Source organism: Ambystoma mexicanum, chromosome 4q (assembly GCF_040938575.1).
Source record: "Ambystoma mexicanum isolate Mex_15411 chromosome 4q, UKY_AmexF1_1, whole genome shotgun sequence".
Lineage (NCBI taxonomy): Eukaryota > Metazoa > Chordata > Amphibia > Caudata > Ambystomatidae > Ambystoma > Ambystoma mexicanum.
In genome coordinates this window covers 1,193,800,776-1,193,823,547 of record NC_090928.1, presented here as the reverse complement: position 1 = coordinate 1,193,823,547, position 22,772 = coordinate 1,193,800,776, and positions in this window count along the sequence as shown.

The window sequence follows — 22,772 nt, the reverse complement described above, 5'->3', positions numbered from 1 at the left end:
TGGTCACCTGAACAGAAAAAAACGTTTTCACTACAGCTACCAGAATCCTTTGAGTCTAATTAGACACACCTGCTCAACAGCCTCCCTGATGATTATTTGAGATAAGAAAGCGCTAGGAGGAGAACAACTACAGACCACAGAACTGCAGCTGAGGGATTTAACCCTGTTATTACTGAGTACCTGATTTTCAGCAAGGGATCTAACCCTGTTATTACTGAGTACCTGATTTGCAGCAGAAGGGATCTAACCCTGTGAATATTTGTCCATTATGGGATTTGACCCAGCTACTTATTATATTTTTTGCAACAGGTTCAATTGACCAGGACTGGGAGTGCGCGCCTCACCCACCTTCTTTTTTGTACTGAATGCTATGGGAGTCCCGGGCTCCAGAGGCAGCGCCACGGGGTGACTGTGCCCCACTCCAGAGGCAGCGCCACTGGGTGACTGTGCCCCACTTTGGAGAATCATAAAGATGGTTCTCTCCCCTCACCCAAATTTGGGAAGGACTTGTGCTTTGGAGGGGTGTCGGTTGCTGGTCACCTGAACAGAAAAAAACGTTTTCACTACAGCTACCAGAATCCTTTGAGTCTAATTAGACACACCTGCTCAACAGCCTCCCTGATGATTATTTGAGATAAGAAAGCGCTAGGAGGAGAACAACTACAGACCACAGAACTGCAGCTGAGGGATTTAACCCTGTTATTACTGAGTACCTGATTTGCAGCAAGGGATCTAACCCTGTTATTACTGAGTACCTGATTTGCAGCAGAAGGGATCTAACCCTGTGAATATTTGTCCATTTTGGGATTTGACCCAGCTACTTATTATATTTTTTGCAACAGGTTAAATTGACCAGGACCGGGAGTGCGCGCCTCACCCACCTTCTCTTTTGTACTGAATACCTGGGGGAAAGGTTAGATCCCTGAGGGACACCACAAGTAGAGAGAGTGGTAGAGGAGAGAAAAGGCCTGATTTCCACCTGGAAGGGCCAGTCAGAGAGAAAGAGGCAAGCTATGGTGAGCAAATAGAAAAGAGAGCAGATGACAGGAGCTAAGAGGCAGGGCAATGCAAAGTAAAGGTGTTCAGTTGCCATCTAGCCCTAGAGGAAAGAACCTTTGCATGTCACCTGTCAAGCAGCACATCACCTGTCAAACAGCAAAAACCCTTGTGCGCCCAGCAAGGTAAGCCTTGGAGGGCTTCACTGTGCATCTGTGTTTATTTACTGGTGCGCCTTGCACGGAATTAACTTCCAAGCACTTTTCTTGTGCAATCAGTCCCTGCATGCGGGGTCTGATGCCCGTTGTGCCCGAAGCCCCCACTCTAGCCTGGGGGAGCTTGTGGCCCAGTGGGAGCATCCTTTGTGCTGTGGGCCAGCACCTCTACAACATGGCCAATGGTTTTTGCCAGTTCCAGGCACCGGGGTGCCTCCTTGACACAAGGTCCCAGGCCAGGTTCTGATTTGTGTCTTCTCCTTGTTAATCAGCCAATCCCCAGCCAGTAGGCTGGAAAGACGGCCCGCACCCGAAGGCACTGTCCAAAAGCTCCTGTCTGAACCTGTCCGGGCCTGGCTGGGCTTTGCGGGCCCTCATACCCTAGTACAGGCAAAGCATGCGTCATGATGCTGGGTACTTAATCCACGTGCCCTTGGACTATGGCATCCACCCTTCTGCTATTATGTAAGTGCTGACTGTTTGCTCTGTTTTCCTGCCTCATCTCTCTTTGACTCTGTGCCTGGGCCACTCCTGACATTCTCACTGATTTATCTCAGCTGGCCTTGTACCTCATGGACTAAACTTACATTGTCTTCCCTTCCTGAGCTCTCACTTCCACTACTTCCACTTCTGTACTGCTGTGCTGCAATACGATTTTAGGTGTGCTCACATCTTGCATTGTTTTAAAAATCAATTTTAGGTGTGCTCACTTTCTGCATTACTTTGTGACTGTTACTCCTAACATCCACTTGGACGCCTGCGAGTTAAGGTCAGAACTGTGCACTGCAGCACCCCTTCCCTCTTTATCTCTCTGCCTCCCGCTTCCTTCTTCTTGCTCTGCAATGGCACTCTCCATCTTTCCAATCTACTTCAACTGCACCACTATCACCTATCCACCCTCTCTCACAAAATCTGGATGGAAAAAAGCATAAAAAAGACATCCTTCGTGCAAACCCTAGCCTCCCAATTGCAGATACCTAAGTCAGTGCATCCTCCAGGGAAATCTTCACCGACATCCTTTTCTCTGTCCCATCCCCAGACCTATGGACTTCTCATCTCTACTCTCCCACTACCATTAATGGCGGCACCAAGTGAGAAGTCCTCTTGGCAGGCTTCTTTTCATCTCGCTGCTGCATTAATGTCTACTTCACGGGCACAATCCTGGTTCAAGGCCCCCAGGTCAACCTCCTTCTCTTTGACCAGATCCTGTACTCTCTCATCAACTTCCGACCTCTCCCCCTAGTTCCCACGTGCTCTGCCAAAAGTACCACGCCCCTTTACTCCACCTCAAAAAAACGTTCAAAGTCGGTGCTTGTCGCCACCTGGTGACCCTCAATGCACGCTCAGCCAACAAACACTCTGCTGACATCTGCCTTCTCCTTGAATACATTGACCTTGGCATACCCGCACTCTCTGAGACTTGGTCCAATGCCAGCTCACTCACTTCCTTTAACTCTCTTTTACCCGACGGCTTTGATAACCTCCAAGCCTCGACCTCAGCAGGCTGGCGGTGGGGTTTCTTTAATCTTCCCAGAGTGGATTCCTTCTTCCATCCTACCCACTCAGGTTGATTTGTCCTTTCAGAGCCTAGTATGCAAATTGGTCATCGCTCCCTCCTCAACCCTGACCATTGCCACCATTTGCCGGCCTCCAGGTGCTTCCTCTCTGTTTCTCTCTGAGTGGACTGATTTCTGTTCCTCCTTACTCTCTTCCACCTCCAACCTGCTACTCCTGGGAGACTTTAACCTCCATTTAGATTCCCCATGCACAGCATCCACCCTCTTAATTGACCACTGCACCTCCCTTTTCCCTCTCCGTTCTTCCTTCTGGTCCAACCCATTCTGCCGGGCACTCGCTGGATGCCATCATCCAATCCGACTTCCCTCTCTCATCTCCTCTGGTCACCCCTCTCTCTTGGTCTGACCACACTCTTCTCTCCTCCCACCTGGGTCCCTATGGCCCAGTGACAACTCCTCCAAAAATCCCTGCCAACCTCGTTCACGAACATCCATCAAATGAAACGAGTGTCAGCTGCTGCCTTCACTTCCACCTTCATTCCCCCTTGCTCACCCAACTCAGACTCTACCTCTGAATCTGCTCTCAGCAACCTCTATCTTTCCATTACCAGCACCATTGACGTCCTTGCCCCCCTCCAAGCATAACACCTGGTTTGACTCCAAACTTGCAGACCAAAAACGTAAGTTCAGGGCTGCAGAATGGAAGTGGCAAACTTCAGGTTCACCCTCTGACAAACTGGCCTGCTGCCTGCTCCAAAGGTGTTACAGACTTTCTATCTATGCCAAAAAAGAGCCCATATTCAGGGACAAGTATCTGGCGCGTCCAACAACACGGCTAAACTCTTGAAAATCTGCAGGCAACTTGCCAACCCGTCTGCAGTATCCTCTACCCCTATTCCTTCCCAGGCCCTTTGCAATGCACTCAGAACTCACTTCACCTCCAAAGCCCAGGACATATTGAACAGCCTTGTCACACACACTATCAACACATCCCTCCTCCCCCTGCCTCCCTTGGCCACTCCTCCTCTTTCCTCCTTTTCCTCCTTCACCTCTGTCTCTCTGGAAGAAGTCACCAGAGTTGTCAACTGCATGAAGGTCTCCTCCAGACAGGTTGCCCCTTGCTCATCTAGAACCATTAAGGACAACATTTTTTCTCTTGCTGATCTTCAGAATCACTCCTTTGCTACTGGGACTTTTCCATCTTCCCTCAAGCACTCCCTCATGCGCACCCTCCTTAAACAAAACATCAGCAGACCCTTCCTGTCCGGCCAACTATTGCCCCATCTCCATCACCCCTTTCCTGGGGAAACTGCTGGACAAGTTGGCCCTCCCACAACTTAACTCCCTCACTGAACTTGTTGGTGGTCTTCACAACAATCAGTCTGGATTCCCAGCAGCCAGAGGCACGGAAACAGCTCAACTGTACACCTGTGAAGAACTGCTTGCATCCCTTGACTCAAACTCCCCTGCTGTCCTCATCCTCCTTCATCTCTCTTCTGCATTTGACATAGTGAACCACTCCATCCTCATAAAAAGGCTCCATGACACCGTTGGTATCTCGGAGCGGGCACTGGACTGGGTTACCTCCTTCCTAACTGGCCGCTCTTCCAAAGTCATACTGGGCACCTTCTCCTCCCCTACCACCTCTTAAACCTGTGGCGCCATTCTTTCTCCTTGGCTCTTTAACATCTACCTTACTGTGCTGGCACGCCTCATTTCCTCCTTCTCCCCCAACTTCCAATGCTATGCTGACTACACACAGCCCTTCTTCAAACTTCCTACAGACGCCCTTGCACCCTCCTTCATCCCTGACTGCCTCTCTGCTATCCAGAGAGAAAAAGTAGCAAAAGCTCAATTACCCCTCTTTTTGTCCGCCTTGCAAAGGGATCAGGAACCAAGGGACTTGGTCCACACATACCCTCGAGTAAAAAAAGCAGAACCACAGAAAACCCTTTGGGACCTCCCATTGGTAACAGGACACTTTAAATGTGGCATGTGCTCTGTCTGTTCACTCACGAAAAACATGAAGAGTGTCAAACTAAAAGAAAGAATTTGGCACCTTAAATCATTTACAAACTGTAGTTCCCAGTGGGTAGTATATGCGATCAAATGCCCGTGCCAACTTCTGTACATTGGGAAAACAAAAAGACACATCAAAATACGTATCGGAGAACATCAGACCAATATAAGAAATCAAACACCTAATAAACCCCTTGTCGCTCACTACCTCCTTTTCAAACATAAACCATGCGAAATATTCTGGTTCAAACAGTCCAGATTTCGAAAAGAGGAGGAGACCGCGACCTGGCCTTGCGCAAATGCAAACAAAAGTGGATTTTTGATCTAGACACTGTGAAAAATGGCTTAAATTCGTCAGTCGAGTGGGGTATCTTCTTTTGAGTGAAAAAGTGGTTCCCTGCTGATCAGATCAAGTCAAAAAGGTCTTCCAAAAAAGTGGTTTAAATTATAACAAGTACAGGGGTGGCACCCTGTGAACATCCATAAGGGGTGAGTGGCATTACTGCACATATGGAAAAAGACCATTTTGCCTGCATTGTGATAGCCCAAAATGGGTTTTCAATAACACATTCAGGTCGCCATACACGGTTTCTCGAAACATCAGAATGCGTGTTGTAGCATTTACATTTGAAATCCAGTTTTTAAATTACCATAACGGATTACAATCAGCAGAGTACAAATGTACTTCAACAAGAACAAAACAAAATGGAACATTGTTATACACACTCCAAGATGGCCGCCAGCGTCATTAAGCAAAAATGAATAGGCGTCCAGTATCCGTACGCGGTAGTCACATGACACGCGAACACGGAAAAAACACAATCTCCTCCCTCGCGGTACCAACTTCGATCGAGTCGGTTCCCCACGCGAATACTGAGAGGAGCTGCACGATGAACAAGAAAGACTGACCTGCGGAATTCTTCAAAAGGTAAATGAACTGTAATCCCGTGACCCGCTGCTCTCTCTACTTTAAAGAAACAACCGCGGAATTCCGCGAGCAAGCGAAAATTAAGATACTGTAGTAAACATAGGGTACATGCCTCAAATAACATTGGGTCTGTCTCCACAGGTCAACTAAATAAAAGAAATAGATGATACCTTTGAAAAATCATTTACAGAGCAAACGTGCAGCGATCACAAGATCCAGCGCGTAACCGAAATCAGAGGACTTGGATATTAAACCATCAGGTCAGTAAACAATGCAGTTAAGTCTGCACTTTGGAAGATAAGCATGTCAATAATGTTCTACCAAAAACCAATATATGAAACTTGTTTTAGGTCCAAAGTCTGAAGTAAACTCGACGTAAAGACTAACATTGGTTTGAAGCCGAAATAATAAAGAAGGAATTTATTGCATGACGACCGACAGAAAATAAAGAGTGACTTCACTGTATCTTTTACAACAAAAATCAAAAAAACTTGACTCCGACCACAAAAGCATATAAAGGTCAGTGCCAATTGGGAATGTGGAAAATAGAGTATCCATTTCGCATGAACTTTTACCAGAAGAGCTTTTATATTGTATCTCAGACCAAGCACTAACACGAATTCCATATTTCCATTCTTTTCAGCATTGGAAAATAAAGTGAATACCTGGGGATTTCTGAATTTATATCAACCTAAAAACAGTTTCCTGTCCTGAAGAGGGCCACAACTAGAGCAGCAGAACACCAGGGATGGTGTTGATGCAAATTGTTGCCGAAACATATCTAGACATCCTGACACAAAAATAGATGTGCCTTTTTTGCAGCGTTAAAATTCTCTTGCTGTGCATTTAATGTTTTGGTTTCCCCAAACAGAATCAGAAATCTAAACAATTGATTTGGAAAGGTGTTTCATACGAACTGTCACTTTACTAACCCTAGACACCACAAATAGAATATGTGTGTGTTTTTGCTGGACTTTTTAATTTTATGTGTTCCAATTTGTTTCTAAAGTCTGGAGGTGCCTTGTGGAAAGCACCGACCATTTATAGAAGTGTGTAATCTAACCTATTAAAATATTGTGTTTTTTACTCTGAACGCTCTCTGGACAATGATATGTCTTTATGCGACTCCTAGATAGATAAGAAAGATATCTATCAAAAAATCTCTGCTATCCAGGCTTGATGTACTTCTAATGAACTTTCCCTCAATGCCAGCAAAACAGAGATCCTCCTTATTGGAACCATGGCACCAACGTCGTCCCTTCACTCTGGTCTTCTTCCATGGGCTCTCCTCCTGCTCCCTCTTTGGAAGCCAGAAACCTCAGAGTCATATTCATCTCCTCTCTCTCCTTCCTCTCTCATACTCATGACATTACCAAGAAGTCCCACTTTCAGCTTTTCCTTCTGAAAGGAATTCTGCCTTTCCTCACCTTCCCCCAGAGACTCAATGTTACCTGGGGTCTGGTTCTCGCTAGGCTTGACTATTGCAATAGCCTCCTCCTTGATCTACCTTAATCCGCTCTGCAACCCCTCCAGCTAATCCAGAGTAGGGCAGCGACTTATCCTTGGCCTCAAGCCCAGGGACCACATCGCTCCTGTCTTACAAAGTCTTCACTGGGTCCTGATCGCAGCACAGATTAAATTCAAATCCCTCTGCATCATCCACAAGCTGTCTGGGGCCGGGGGCCACTCTTTCTACAACTCTTTCTGCTCAAATACCCCCCTCTAGACACCTGTGTTCCTCTGGTACAAACTCCTTGTGTGTGAAGTGGTTTGCTAAACAGAGAGCAGGTAGTTGATCGCTTTCCTCAGCAGGCTCCCTTCTTTGGAACAGCCTCCCTCTTCTTCTTGAGCAGGACTTCCTGAAGTTCCAGAAAAACCTCAAGACCTTCCTCTTTACCTCTTCCTTCCCTCCCTCTCTCCCCTGCTAATCGCACAGTAGCTTGACTGGTGTGAAGGGCCCTTATGCATCCTCTGAGCCCTGACCTCCCACATATTATCATCCCAGCTGCTGTCTATTCTCTTCACTTGTCTCGGCTCGCCCTACACCTCTAGAGGGTGCACTTACCTTTCTTCATAGCACTTCACCTGCTGCTCTCCATGAGCACCACAGCACTGATTCCATAGCCCTCTCCCTTCTGCACTTGCACGTCCCGAACACTCACAAGTTATAGTAGGTTTGTCTTCCCCTCCCCATTGTCTTGTTTTTTTGTTGTACTTAATTATTTCTCTTTTTTCTTTTTTGCATCTGTGTGTGTGTTATCTTTTTGCTGCTAAAAATGAATGTGTGTTTGGTGCTCTTTAATTGAAATTGAAGTACTTCTGTAATTTACTTGTGAGATTCCATCACGTCCTGTGGATTGTGTGCCTGGCACGCTGCATGTGAGGTTAGTCTACTCACTTTAAAAGCAGCATGTGGCTTTGTGCACACTGCTTGAGCTACTTTGCCAGGGAAACTACATTTCCCAGCAGCCCCAGATTCCTCAAATCAGTTGATATGGCGCACCTGCTGATACAAGACCAGTCTCCCCCAGTCCTCGCCGTCATCGATGCTGGAGACCTGGAGCTGTGGTATTCTGCCAAGCACCTCATGTCACTCAACCTAATTCCACCCAAAATAAGTCATGAGGTAATTGTAAAACATGAAAGGGCTCCTAGAACTACAAGGTGGGCAGCGCATGGCAATCGTGAAAAAAAATATACAGGCGGCCTTTGAGGAGGTTAGAGTTGGAGAAGGAAGCGCCAATTCAACTGTCCCAATGCCTCGAATTACAGAGCAAACTACAACTACTACTGACTTAGTGGAGCATGACCTGGAGGATGATGAGGCCCTAGGAGCTTCTCGCAATTGAATAACAGGCCCAGACGTTGATCAGACAATCGAAGCACTCAATCCTACTAGCACCGGGCAACTGGAAGCTGTAAGCATCACACAAAAGAGGCCATATTCCACAGCTGCCCAGGATTTAGGTATACCAAAGGGAATAAACATGTATTTGCTTAACACTAGGTCCCTGAACAACCATGCTCAAAATATACAAGACCTTATTAAAGATAACAATCTTGACATACTCTGCCTTACGGAAACATGGATACGTGACACTTGTGGCCCCATGATTGAAATGGCAGTCACAGAGGGCTATTCAATTTTCTTTAATAATAGAGAGCAAGGACAAGGTGGCAGAGTGGCAATTCTAGCAAGAAGTGACTATAACATGTTTATGAGGCCTCGCTGTTGCCAAATCCTCCATTGGAAAATATCTCTGAATAAAAAAATGTCATTCATTTTATAGTGATATATCAACCACCTACACCCATGGCAGATTTTAATGAAGAAATAACCCAGATGTTGGGTGGCCTTAATGGAACTAACACGGCCACCTTATTTGTGGGAGATGTAAATCGCTGCAGGGGGAACCCTCGGGATAAAGAGGCCCTAGAACTAGAAATCTCTTAAGGACATAGACTTGGTATGCAATAGTGACCCAACGACATCAAATGGCAATTTGCTGGACTGGGCGGTGTTGTGCAACCTGGAAGTCAAAATAGAACGGACTATACCATGTATATGGTCCGATCATTATAGGGTGGACTTCTTAATAACACTCCGGAGGCCTGCGCCCAAAGTTAGGAATGAGCACAAAAGGATCTTAAAAAGGAATTTTATTAAAATCACAGCTGTACTGTTAGCACAATGCCTAAATGAGGTGAAGGTGCGAACAACGCATGCTGACTCATGTGAAAACCTAGGGTCAACATGTAACAAAATGGTTCAAGAACTTGTCGATCAGATGGGGCCTAGCCAGGTGAAAATCAGTCAAACATGCAACATTAGAAATGGTTCACTACCCAACTTGCTAGCTTAAAAAGAGAGAAGAGAAAATGGAAAAACAACAGCCGACCACTGAGAATAAGAATAAGTAGAAGAAAGTAGGATCACGGTATAAACAAAACATGATGGAGTCAAAGAAGAATTTCTACAATGAGCAAATCAACAGAGCGTCAAACTCTACGAGTAAGCTCTTTGACATTTTGAGATCCCTAGAAAAGCCCAAAGCACTGTCCCTCCTGGCCCAACCCTCTCAGGACGACTGCCAAAAAATACAGGAGGCTTTCAATGCTAAGATCTTGAGGGCTAGAGAAGTAATTATGACTACCTATGCCTCCATGCACCACCAGCACAATCCATCGACAAATTGCTGGAGCAAGGGAAGGCAGAGAGATTTGAATTTTTTACCTGTTACAACAGAGGACATAAGGTCTCTTCTAGCCTCAATGAGACCCACGTCCTGCCCTGAGAATATCTTACTTCCAAGGATTATATTAAAACAAAGGTACATCTACATACTTTTTTTCACACGTCTGGTAAATGCATCATTTCATTTCATTATAGCTATATAGCAGAAGCTATCAAAATAGTTACAGTAACCCTGCTAGTAAAAAATCTAGGTTTGGATCAGAGGGATCCTTGTAACTTACGACCTATCACTAATTGCAACTTCCTATTGAAGATCTTAGATAAAGCAGCTATGCTGCAGTTGCAAGCCTTTATGGAAGCTAATTACATCTTGCACACACAACAATCAGGTTTCAGCCCTGTCCATAGCACTGAAACAGCCATGGTCGATCTCCAACCATACGCTTAGTATCATGGATAAATGCAGGTCGGGTATGCTAGTGCTGCTCGACCTGTCCGCGGCTTTCGACCTACTAAACCATGAACAACTCCTCTGGTCCTTGGAACACATGGGTGACACCTCTGTAAAGGCAACCCGAAGGTACTATGATTTCTGGCCAATCAAAGATCAAAAATTCATTGGGAGGAAGCCTTTTCAACCATAACACCCATCAATTGCGGAGTTCCACAGGGGGGTAGTCTGCCTCCCTTTCTTTTTAATCTCTATCTCAGATTACTTTTCACAGCTTTCGAGGACACTGGAGTGCTTTTCACAAACTACGCTGATGCTACACAGCTGGTGACGGAGCTGAGTGGCAACTATGAAATAGATTCTCGTAATCTAGAGGCAATTTGCAACACTATAGAAGCCAGGATGACATCCAACTGGATGTGTTTGAACGGGAACAAAACAGTTACTGATTTTTGGTTCACGACAGGCACGCGCCAAACTAGACAAGGAATATCACTTTTCAGATCAGGAATTCCACCAGCCGGGTCCAAGAAAAGGTGAAGACTCTGGGTATTACCCTGGAGGCATCGCTAAACACTCACGTGAGCAATATGAACAGAAGTTGCCAATAATATATATGTCGGCTCAATCATATCAGACCATTCTTGAGCGAAAAGAGCAGTGCTACGATAGCCAGGGCTACTATTCTATCTAGGTTGGTCTATGGAAATGCACTAATGTTAGGAGCAAACAAAGGGTGCATTGCAAGATATCAGATTAGTCTGAACAGTGCAGTGAGAACTGCCAGGAAGAAAACCAGAAGGGAGCATATTACCCCAGATAGAAGAACCATGCACTGGGGAGCGGATTACGTTTAAGGCTATGACCATAGTCCACCAATATCTCCATGGTCAGTCCCCTGCCCACCTGGAGGAACTCATATCTCACTACATACCTGGCCATTCGTTGAGATCTGAAATTAAGGGTCAGATCGTTTGCCCAATGTTCAAATGCTCAAATGGGCTGGGCAGATAATTCCCAGTAAAAGCCGCCCAAGCATGGAACAGACTGCTGAGGGCAATCATATTAAAGAGTAACTAGTTAACTTTTAGGAAATCCCTGAATACAACTATCATTAGATAGCAGTTGCAGTTTTCCCGGAGGACCAAATAGTACCCGGCTGTCTCATTTCTGTTATGTCGTTCCTTGTCTAAATGTATGTGCCCTGATGCCTGCGGGCTCTGGCACAATATAAATGCATAAATATATAAAATAAACATTGTTGTAATTACATTGTCTATCATCCCCTGTCCCCCTCCCTGTTGCCCTATGGGCACTTTAAAACCGTATTTGCTTCCTGTATAAGCGCCTAACAAGTGAACAAAAAATACAATAAATAAATAAACCACACTAGCAGAACGGCTGCCCGCTTCAGACAGAGCTGCGTTTACAGCTGCTTGTTATACTTCATTCAGTGCTGTGAGCCTGCGAGATGGGTGGGCATAAGGCTGCTGTAGTGGCGTGGCCACCATTGTGAGAAACCGAGGGTCAAGCTCTCTATCCTGTCTTATCCCCTGTCTGCAATGTATTGGTGACACAGCATCAAACCCCGAGATTAGGAGACCTCATAACCTGGGTATCATAACGCAGTGGCACTCGCTGTTGTGCCGGTGGAAGCTGCTACGTTCCATCATGCCATTACGTTATACTCACTACTTTTGCTTAGCGGTCTAGTTTATTCCAAGATGGCGCCCGCAACTTCCATGTATACTGTGATGCTGCAGCACTCATTGCGTTGCAACCCTGCCTGTTCCTCCAGTCTTCCTGGTTTCCTTGCTGCTGCTGTAGCACGTCTGCTATTTTCCTGTGTGCTACTCCTCAGTCTGTCCTTCCGTGTGTTACTGCTTCTTGTTTCCCTGTCTGGTGCTACCGGTCCTTATTCCTGTTTTCCTTTGCCTATCTCTGTCTCTTGCTGCATTTACCGATTTCAGTTGAATTGAGTACGATAACAGTCCTGCTTTCTGTTATCGCCGCACAGACTTCCATCTGCTTCCTGTCCCTCTGTTTATTTTTGCGCATTCGCTTTTTCCCCCAATACTGGACTTGCCTTCCAATGGCCTCTGTTTTACTGCCTGTTCCTTCAGGCAGCCACTCTGGCTACAGGGAGGGATCGTCCATATCTCTTCAAGGAGATTTCCTACACTAAGAAGAAGACGACCAGAAGAGGGACATCCAAGGCCTCCACTCCAAGAAAATATTCCGAAAGAGGTGAGGAGGTGAGAAGCTTGCAATGCCAAGGGAAGGATCTTGAAATGGAACAGATTTTAGGAATTGGTGCAAGCCGTTCAAGGCTTGACTATGATAGTTCAGCACCTGAAGACAAAGAATGCTTCACTCAAACAAATGAAACCTGCAAGGGATGCCCAGGCATCAAATTTGCCATCCTTGGTATAGAATGGCCTCTCTCATCGGGCTATCACCCTCAAACTAACAGCCAGACTCAGAGAGTCGACAATACCCTTGAGTAGTATCTCTGCTGTTTCACCTCCATTTGTCAAGATAACTGGGTGGGTCTGTTACCAACTGCAGAGTTTTCATACAATTACACTGTTCGTTCAGCCACTAAGATGAGCCCTTTCTTTTGCTCCACTGGAAGACATCCAAGGTCTAAACCGTCTTCTGTCCTTCCTTCGATTAGGATACTAACCATTGACTCAGGGAACCATAGGCTGGCATATCGGAACCTAGAACACAACAAGAGACCTAACAAACCATATGCTGACCAGCACAGAAGAAAGGTTCTGGACTGGTCAGCAGGAGACATGGTCTGGCTTTCAGCAAGATAGTTACCTTGTTGCGTTCATCCTTCAAAATTGTCACCATGGTTTGAGGGTCCGTTTAAGATCAAGGACAAGATAAACCCTGTAGCCTTTTGACTAAGTCTTCTGTCTATTGGAAATGCATCCATCCCATTTTACATTCAGCCAAACCCCCTTCTATCGGACCTGACGAGTATGATGTTTTTCATGATTTGCAATTCCTGATACCACTGTGGAACCTTACAATACCTTATACATTGGAAATGTTATTCTGTTTCTGAGCGATCCTGGGAGCTATCTTCACATGTTCATGCCCTCGCCCCCGTCTGCTCTGGCGTTTCCATCTATGGTTTCTTTGGAAAACCGCGTTCTGGCCCCCGTAAAAAGAGGGAGCATACTGTCATAATGCAGCGGCAATTGTTATGGCGCCAGTGGAAGCTGCTACGTTCCATCATACCATCACGCTCTACCCACTAAGTTCATGTAGCGGTCTCGTTTATTCCAAAATGGCACCCACAACTCCTATGTATACTCTGATGCTGCAACCTTGCCTATTCTACCCACTCCCAACTCCTGGGTAAGACGCTAGTTTCCCTTCTGTTTCTCCAGTCGTCCTTGTTTCCTTGCTGCTGCTGCAGCACCTCTGCTATATTCTCTGTGCTACTCCCCAGTCTAAGTCCTTCTGTGTGTTACTGCTTCTTGTTGCCCTGGCTGGTGCTACTGGTCCTTGTTCCCATTTTCCTTTGCTCATCTTTGTCTCCTGCTGCATTTATTGAGTTCCGTTGAATTGATTATGATAAAAAAAATCCTGCTATCTGCCTCACGTACTTCCATCTGTTTGCTTCCTGTGCTTTGGTAGTTGTTTTCTTTAGTATTAGCTTTTTCCCCAATACTGGACTTATCTTCCAGAGGCCTCTGTTGTGACATATGGCTATTGAGATAAAGGATGCTCCAGACACTTCTGCTAAATTGCTCTTAACTTCCTTTATGGTAGTTACATCAGGTATACTTCAGATAGCTTAGTAGGAACCCAGGAGCCCACTGGCTCACATTCCCATCTCTCCCAAAGAATTCTCAATGACATCACACATTCCATACACTCTACCATGCATGATGTAACAGCTATCTATTGGGAAGATTGTGAAGATTATTTTTGGAAAATGTTTCATGACATTTTAGAAACCATCAAATTCAGCAAAAGCCACCAAATCCCCTAAAAGCCATCATATCTCCCCCCTTTAAATTGAAGGTTCTGCTGGCCCTGGTAAAGGCTTGTGGAAGGTCACTAGTCTTGGATGTTGAGCATACTCATACTGCCTTAGTTATCCCCTACTTTAATGTTTAGGTGCGGTACTAAAAAGGTTTGTTACAATTCAGCAATAGTCATGAATACATCTGAGCATTGAAGTTACGCACTCTGGGATTTAAACTGCAACCTCCATTATTCAATTCCCTGATGATCTTCTTGTGGCCACGGACAAGGGTTGCTTTTAACTATTTGCATGTTTGATTTGCTGATTGCCTTTGATTGCCGTTGATGTGATTGATGGCCAGATACTGGTGCAAGTTTTCAGGAGACACGCTGAGGCAGCGGTGCCATGTTTGGTGGTCTTGAATTTGCACAATTCATATATTCTATTCCAATTGAAATGCCTTAATGTTGTTCAGTGTGGACATATGTGCCTTTGTCATCGCTGGAGCTTGAAAGTGCGTATTATTTGCCTTTCAACTGGAGCAGAAAGGTGCACTCTTTGTCTTTCTGTAGGTTCTTGGGTGTGGAGTTCGTTATCCTTCGAAGAATTACCAAAAACACAACTTCCATGATACTACTGGGGGGGCCACTGTCTTTTCCCTCCTGCCAAGGGACTGGAGGATAGCTCAGGGGCCAAATGTCCCTCTTGGAAGCAACACCTGTAGAGCAACACAGTTTCGAATCAGGTACCGAGCGCAGAGACCAGTCTTTCCGGTATTGAGCGTGTTATAAAAGATGAATTAATTAAAAACATGACTGTGCTACCTTGTGGACATTCATCTGGGTACGCCTGCAGACTTTATGCTCTAAGAACTGTCCATGTCCATCAATGATTCCAAAGTCTGGTTTCTGACAAATTGCCTCTCTCCTTCCCACACCTGAGCAATCTTGTCCAGGAGGGATAGCACACATTGTTGGTAGTAACCCAACTGTATTGGCCTCCAGTTTCACTTTTATCTTTGGTCCCTAATTGGTATTGCTTCTATCTGTTTTTCCACACAGACCTGTTCTATGATTCGTGGTCCAGCCTCAAGACGCCCAGCAGAGATAGAGGAGTGCTCTTCAAAAAACCAGGATTATTTGATTCAAGGCCTTTAGGTGACCTCAGGAGACAGGGTTTGCAGTGAAACCAGTTTGATGCACAAACCTCTTAAAGTCAATGCTGCAGTCGCGTCGATTTGCGGATTAGGTTTCTAACCTGTCATAGTGACTACTTAACACGGTAGGTTAAATGAAAGGATTCCACTGAATTCACTCCAGACAAGTTGTATGGAGATTGTTAAGGAGACCGATGAATCCTACATTGTTTTTTGGGGATTGCGTGAGAGCTTGGCCTCAACCATTGCTTCTTGCTAGATTCAAGTTTCGATATTTGAGCACAGGAAGATTTATATCCAGCTTTCGTACCCAAGGATCCTCCAGTGGCTGTGCTTTTTTTGTAAGCCTCTAAATTGTAATGAATAATCGCTGCCGTTCCGTCAATGCCATTTCATTATGCGGCGGTTACACTATGACAGTGGTAGGCCACCTGTGTCCAGCCAGTTGTTTTTGCCTATGACTCCCCATGGACGGACTATACTGGATAGGTCTAATAAGAGTTGCATGACAAAACATCTGGAAACCTGAAGTTTTCCCGCCACTGCACTATGCGAATCTGTGCTCAGAAAGAAGCTCCATATAAAGCTGCTGCTTGAATGAGACGTATCTACGCCAAACACATCATACCCACCCCTGCTCCTTATGCAGTTCCACATACAGAAGAAGATAGCATTGATTGCTTCTAAAAAGTGCCAGGGCCCTGTCTGTAGGACCACTGACAAACCACAGTGAGATATGGTTTATCCCAACCCTACCATCAATGACGGGGGGGCATCCAGGATATTTAATCAAGTTATTAATTTGAGAATTCTACGGCACTGCACAAAAACACCTCATGGTGCTGTGATGGCGCTGTTATAGGAGGAGGGCAGGAGACTGTGCAGAGGTTTATGGGTGACCCACATGCCACAAAGGTTGGTGTTGCAGTCCTCTTGCATGAGACATCCTCTGAGTGTCAATAGGAAAGAGGATTAGGCCTTAGGATGGAGGGATCCCTTTCAGAGCACCCCTTGCAGGGAAAGTGGTACAGTCGAGCTAAGGTGCTTGACTGGGTCAGAGTAGCAATGCCTAGTAGCGCCTCTAAAGCTTAGGGATGGCCACATGGGTTAAGGTTGAGGAGGGTGCATTGTTTCACTAGGGATGCCTTTGCTGTCTGCCAGGAGGAAGAGGAGAGTCTTGGTTTTGCTCAGGGTAACTAACACCCATTTCTGGAACCGGTTTGGCTTGCGGTCTGCACTTGGTTGTTGAGTGTGATCTCCGTCATAGGCATTGCTTGTTGGTGTAACGCAAGACTTTGTGGATTCGAGGTGTATGTGCAGGAAAGTTACCCTTTCTGTGTGTTGGGCCTAACATGAGGACCATCGAATGAAACAGAGTGCCGGATCATGAGAATGGTCATCCTGTGCGTCGTTCATAGGGCGACTATCTGCAATGGCTTTGGCCTAATAGCACTTTGCGTAGTCTAATAGGGCCAGCCTGCACATGTGTGGGCTTCTGTAGGAGTTTGTTATTGAGTAGGACCTTCTAGAATGTTCACAGTGGCCACATGTTTACTTTGCAAATGGGCCGTGGCATACTAGAGCTGTTCCTGTAGAAAAGAGTGATGAATCAGCAGGATATAGTAGCTATACCTCCCAGTGTACCTACATCGGGTGCGACGGCTGTGGGTGGCTCTGCCATTTGCTAGTGCACAGTGCACGTTCAGCCAATTAGGATAGCAAGTATTTGCAAGGGCAGTGGAAGGGAGGCCCGGGAAAAAAGGACTACAAATTACAGGCTGAGAGTAAACTCCATGCCATGGCGTAACCTTTACAAATCCCAAACTATGCTTTACATCCATAACCAGGCATAACCGTGAGCAGGGCTTTGGCTGAAGCTCCACTGTAACCGACGTATATTATTTTGTTTTTGACATTGACAAATCTCTGAAAGTCATGGACATTGTTTGGCTTGTAACTTTACTTCTAGCTGTTAGTTTGTCCATGCAGTGTTTTCAAATTCTAAATCTATAGCTGAAATGTTAAAGACAAAAACATGCCAGAATTTCAAAATGCTTTTTCAGGGGGTGTCCATATATTTGAGCACCGCTCAAATATTCCTGGGTGCTGCCAGCTAATAGGGGAAATAACAAAATATATATGTCCAGTTTCAGGCCGCATTACCCAGGATCTTGGCCGCAATATCAGGATACAGTTCAAATACTCCTGCCCTCTGTTACAAAGTTCTGCTCATTGGCCCCCGCTGCTGGTCACAGATTGTCTACCTGCGGCACCGCTTGAAAAAGGCCCTTTCAAAGTGCTAGTGCTAGTGTGGGGATCGCTGATAAATATGGCAGCTTCAATCCATTGAGAGTGGTAAGGAGAGGGAGAGAAAAAGAAACCCCATACCCAAGGGTGTTTAGAAGCATTGATTCTGTATGCAGATTCTTTGGAAATGCATTGTTTTTTAACATTGGTGTCTTCGCTGACGTTTGACTCTGTAGCACTAATTTGCACACGTTCACCGAAATGTGTTCAATTGACTGATTGTGTGTGTGTGTGTGTTTCATCCGTTCTATAATGTATATTAAACACGCCAGTCACTCCTCCTGCAACTCGGCATGAGATGGCCACCACTGTCCTAACGCATATTACCATGTTGCCAGTGTGATTACACACGCTAAAGAACTAATTGGCCTAGAGCACACCAATTTTTGATACAATAAATGTCTTAAGATAATTAGTGGGGTGCGGGGGAGAACATCAACTCTGACACCGGGTTTTGTCTAACAATGTGAAAAACAGCAGGTGTTCACAAACTTGTGGAGCACTCCCGTCTCCTGCACACCCTAGTGTTATAATGACAACCAAATACTCATATGTTTTAGTGAGTTAAAACTTTATGAATTGATCTTGTCATCAATAAAACAAATTTCAATCAAAAGGGTTTAAAGGAAAAGAAACAGTTCAACATATTTATCCAATATATTTGTGACCATATAATTAAACACCAAATCAATTTTTCTATTTAGTGATTAGTTCAAGTAGTGGCTATTACTCCATAGTCTAAACAACCAATCAAACAAAATTCAAATAGTATATCTCAGGTAGACATTTGCACTTTGCATAATCTCATAGTCCAACATTCACAGTGGTATATGTTGATCCAACGGATTTAAAGTGCAATTCTCTTTACGCGTCTCGGGGAAAGTATAGCCCCCTCTTCAGAAGGTGTCTACCCGAATTTTTCTTTTCTCTGTACATCTACACAATATAGTAAATAAATCAAAGTTATTAACATTTTAGTAATATCGACATTTATTAATATCAGTCTGTTATTCCTGGATGGCTCTTTGATCAAAATCACCCGATCATGACTTTCGCTGTTCTGTGTTTAGGACTCTAGTGCCTTCTTAGTTTGTATTGTAATGTCATTCCTAAAACAGATGAGAGAGACTATATGTAAGTCCTGGTCATACAAGAAGTATTTTTAATAAAAACAAACAACCTGATTTGCCGCCTCAATTATTATTTCAATAGAAAGAAGGTTCTAATAGTTACCTGAAACCCAGGTTAGATGTAACCTTAATGATGCAGAATGGATTTAGAATTTAACTTCTATGGTGAAGGTAGCTATATGCGGTCTGTAGTCCTGTCTGTGGCCATCAAAGCGCGTTTAACAGCGTACGATTACCTGTGGTTGGGGAAAAAAACATATAGCTATTCTTGTATCATTTCTATGCAAACATTCAATGCACCTGTTTAGACACAAGGTCACTGTGTAGTGAAGTGCCTCACAATGTTAAAGCAAATTCTTACCATGTATACATGGTGAGCCTCACTAAGTTGCCGCTTGTAATGCTCCGGAAACAATCTGGTGTTCCTTATAGACATCAAATCACATCTGAAATAAATATATGTATATATAAGGGATTCTATCTGGGGTCAAAATGGTGTAGAGAATCATACTCAAATGTATGTCCTCAAATAATCAATTCACAGTTGTTAAAAAAAAAACAGGTAGGTCCGTAAACAGGTAGGCCAGTACATTTCGATGGGACACTCTAGATTATCAACAGGATATAGTTTACACCTGGCAAGAACATTATTTCCAGAACAGACAATAAAAGACAAACTTATAAACCTAGAACTCAAGAACAATACGCAAGTGACCCCAGTAGTGAGGTCCCCACAAGTGGAGAAGATACAACTAACACAGTGGAAAGCCAGCCCCCAACTACAACATTACATACATCTCAAAAAGCCTCCACATCAAATGCACAACCGACTCCTTTTTTAGAAAAAAGGCAAAGAGACGAGGCATCAAGAAATCTAAGGCCATGACACAAATCGAACAGCCAATTGTAAATATTTCTAAAAAACATTTAACAAGTGATCAAATCGACACATTAAATCTGGGCTTATCATTTGTACCTAATCAAAATTCAAATCTATTGGAAGAAAAAATGAATTTACATAGACTTACACGGAAGATGAGACTAAAGGTGTTTTTTGATACTCAGACAAATATGGACTATATACGGGAGAAACACAAATACTTGGAAATCAAGCCCAAGAGTGGATTTGACCCACAAATTAACAACCTGACTATCAAAATATTTGAAGAACAAGTCATTAAGGATTTGAAAAGGGTGAATGTTACCAAAACCAAGTACTATAACATCAGAAGACGACAAAGTAATATCATTAAAGACATAGCAGAGCACCGCAGTTTAAATTTGAAAACTGCAGACAAAGGAGGTGCGATAGTCTTAATGGATACAACCTACTATGATACTAAAATTATTGAACTATTGGAAGATGAAACTATGTACATACAAATTTATCAAGATCCCATTAAGGACATTACAGAAATGCTAAAAAAATGTACTTGACCGAGCATTTGAAAATGAGTGGATCTCGGAGAAAACGAGAACATTTCTCACTAACAAATATCCAATTACGCCCATTTTTTATGGGCTACCCAAAATCCATAAAATATTGAAAAAACCACCTATGAGACCCATTGTAGCAGGCACCAATAATATCTTCAACCCTCTTGCAATCTAGGTGGATAAAGCTTTGCAACCAATAGTCCCGAATACCAACACATACCTAAAAGACACTACGAACGTTCTTAATCATTTGAATACTTTAAAAACTATCAAAGAGGATGACACACTAGTCTCATTTGATGTACAAAGTTTGTATATATCAATTCCGCACCAGGACGGATTAGAAGCACTAGAGTCGTCGCTATTGAATAATAATTGTGAAGCCAATAAAACCTTTAATTTGGAATTGAGCAAGATTATACTTGCTCAATAATTTCTTCAGGAATAAATCGCAGTTTTACCTACAAGCATCAGGAACATCAATGGGCTCATCTATGGCCCCAGCTTATGCCAACCTATTTATGTTTCATCTAGAGAACATGCATATACTTAAGGCGCAACAATGGCAAGAAAACTTGATAACTTGGAAAAGATACATAGACGACATTACACTACAGCAAGAAAACCAATTGCTATAAGAGAAATACAAAAAAATAGGCTATCCAACCGATATCATTGAAAAGATCAAAGATAAAGTCGATAAATTGGAAAGAAAGGATCGTCACATTAACAAGACGAAATCTAAAGACATTCCGTTTCTACATGCACTGAGGTACTCTGCACAAAGCCACCACATCAAAAGAATAATTAAGAAAAATTGGGGTATCATCAAGATGGACCCACAATTGGACAAATTATTCCGTAAACCCTGCTGATTGCATGCAAGAGGGGCAAGAACTTTAAAGATCAGCTAGTGAAAACGGAAAGAACAAAACCTGATAAACAGCAAACTTTGAAAAAGAAGAAAACAGGCACCTACCCATGTTTGAACGGTTGCAACTGTAACAACGTCATGAAAGGAAGCTTTGTGAGACATCCTCACAGTGGGCATAAAATTAGACTCAATGATTATACTACATGTGATACAAAATCGGTAATATATGGTCTTAGCTGCCCCATTGGCTTCTTTTATGTGGGACAAACCATTAGAAAAGCTAAGGAAATATGGAACGAACATAAGAGTAATATACGTACTAACAACACCAAATCTCCAGTTGCTAGACACTTTGCCCAAAACAAACATACTATAGTGCAACTTAAGGTAATTATCTTGGAAGAAGTAAAAAAATCACCAAGTAGAGGAGATCATATAAGACACATGAGTCAAAGGGAACTATACTGGATCGAGAAATTGAACTGTCTTTTTCCAAATGGAACGAACGAAGAATATAACTTGGGCTCCTTCCTATAGTATACCTAACAGTTACCACACACACACACGGATAAATGAATATCCTTTTGGTTAGTAAGTTATACGCGATCATGGTTGCACCACATAAACATACCCCTCTTCAGTGTCTCCTAAAAATCAAAAAACAGTGAGCACACCGTCTACAGACACACTCAGAATCAGCTGAATATAGCGGTGCTAAATTAACACAATGCACAGATATGTGTCTTTTGTACCCACATACATCAGATTGTGAGCATTCTGGGTTTTTCTTGAATCACCGGATGATGACTAGGCTGAATAATCTCTAAATAGATTTGATTGGTTGATACATTTTGAATGTACACTAATCAGACTGAAGTAACTTCTGTCCTTAGCAGAGCAGGTCAAATAATTGACATTAGAGGCTTATTTCAAGCCCCACGTTTGTTATTTACCTTCAATAACATTACGATAGAAAGTCAACAAGTGAAGGTGTTTTGAGCAATGGGATTACCAAAGCGTGCTTAAGTGATGAAAAGATAAGACCGGTGGACCAAGCTTGATGGACTGCTGATGTTGAAAATGCAGCCAGATCAATGGCCATAGATTTAAGAACAGATAAAGGGATGGGATCAAGAGGTGAGACTTTAGATGGTTAATATTTGAACGAATATCATCAGGAGTAAAAACAGGGAAGTCAGACCAAACTGGAAGAGACTGCACACCTTTCAGGATACATTGGTTGCCAGCCTGCTGAGCAGCAATATTGCGACGTATTAAGAAAATGTCAATTAAAAAAGAGGACTGTCGCAGAGCGCCTGTGAAGGGGGGTAAGGCTAGGTGGGGGGACAGGATGATGGAGACTGTACAACTTCAAAGACCTCTTTTGATTTATTAAGCAGTAAAATAGTCTGACTTAGCAGCTAAAATGGCCTTGTGATGGAGGGAAGCGGCTATCTGAAACAGAGATTTAGCAAGCGGACAGTAATTCCGGCGCCATTTCCTCTCTGCCTGCCAATGACAGAGGCGAAGATCAGCCAGTTGAGAAGTGAACCATG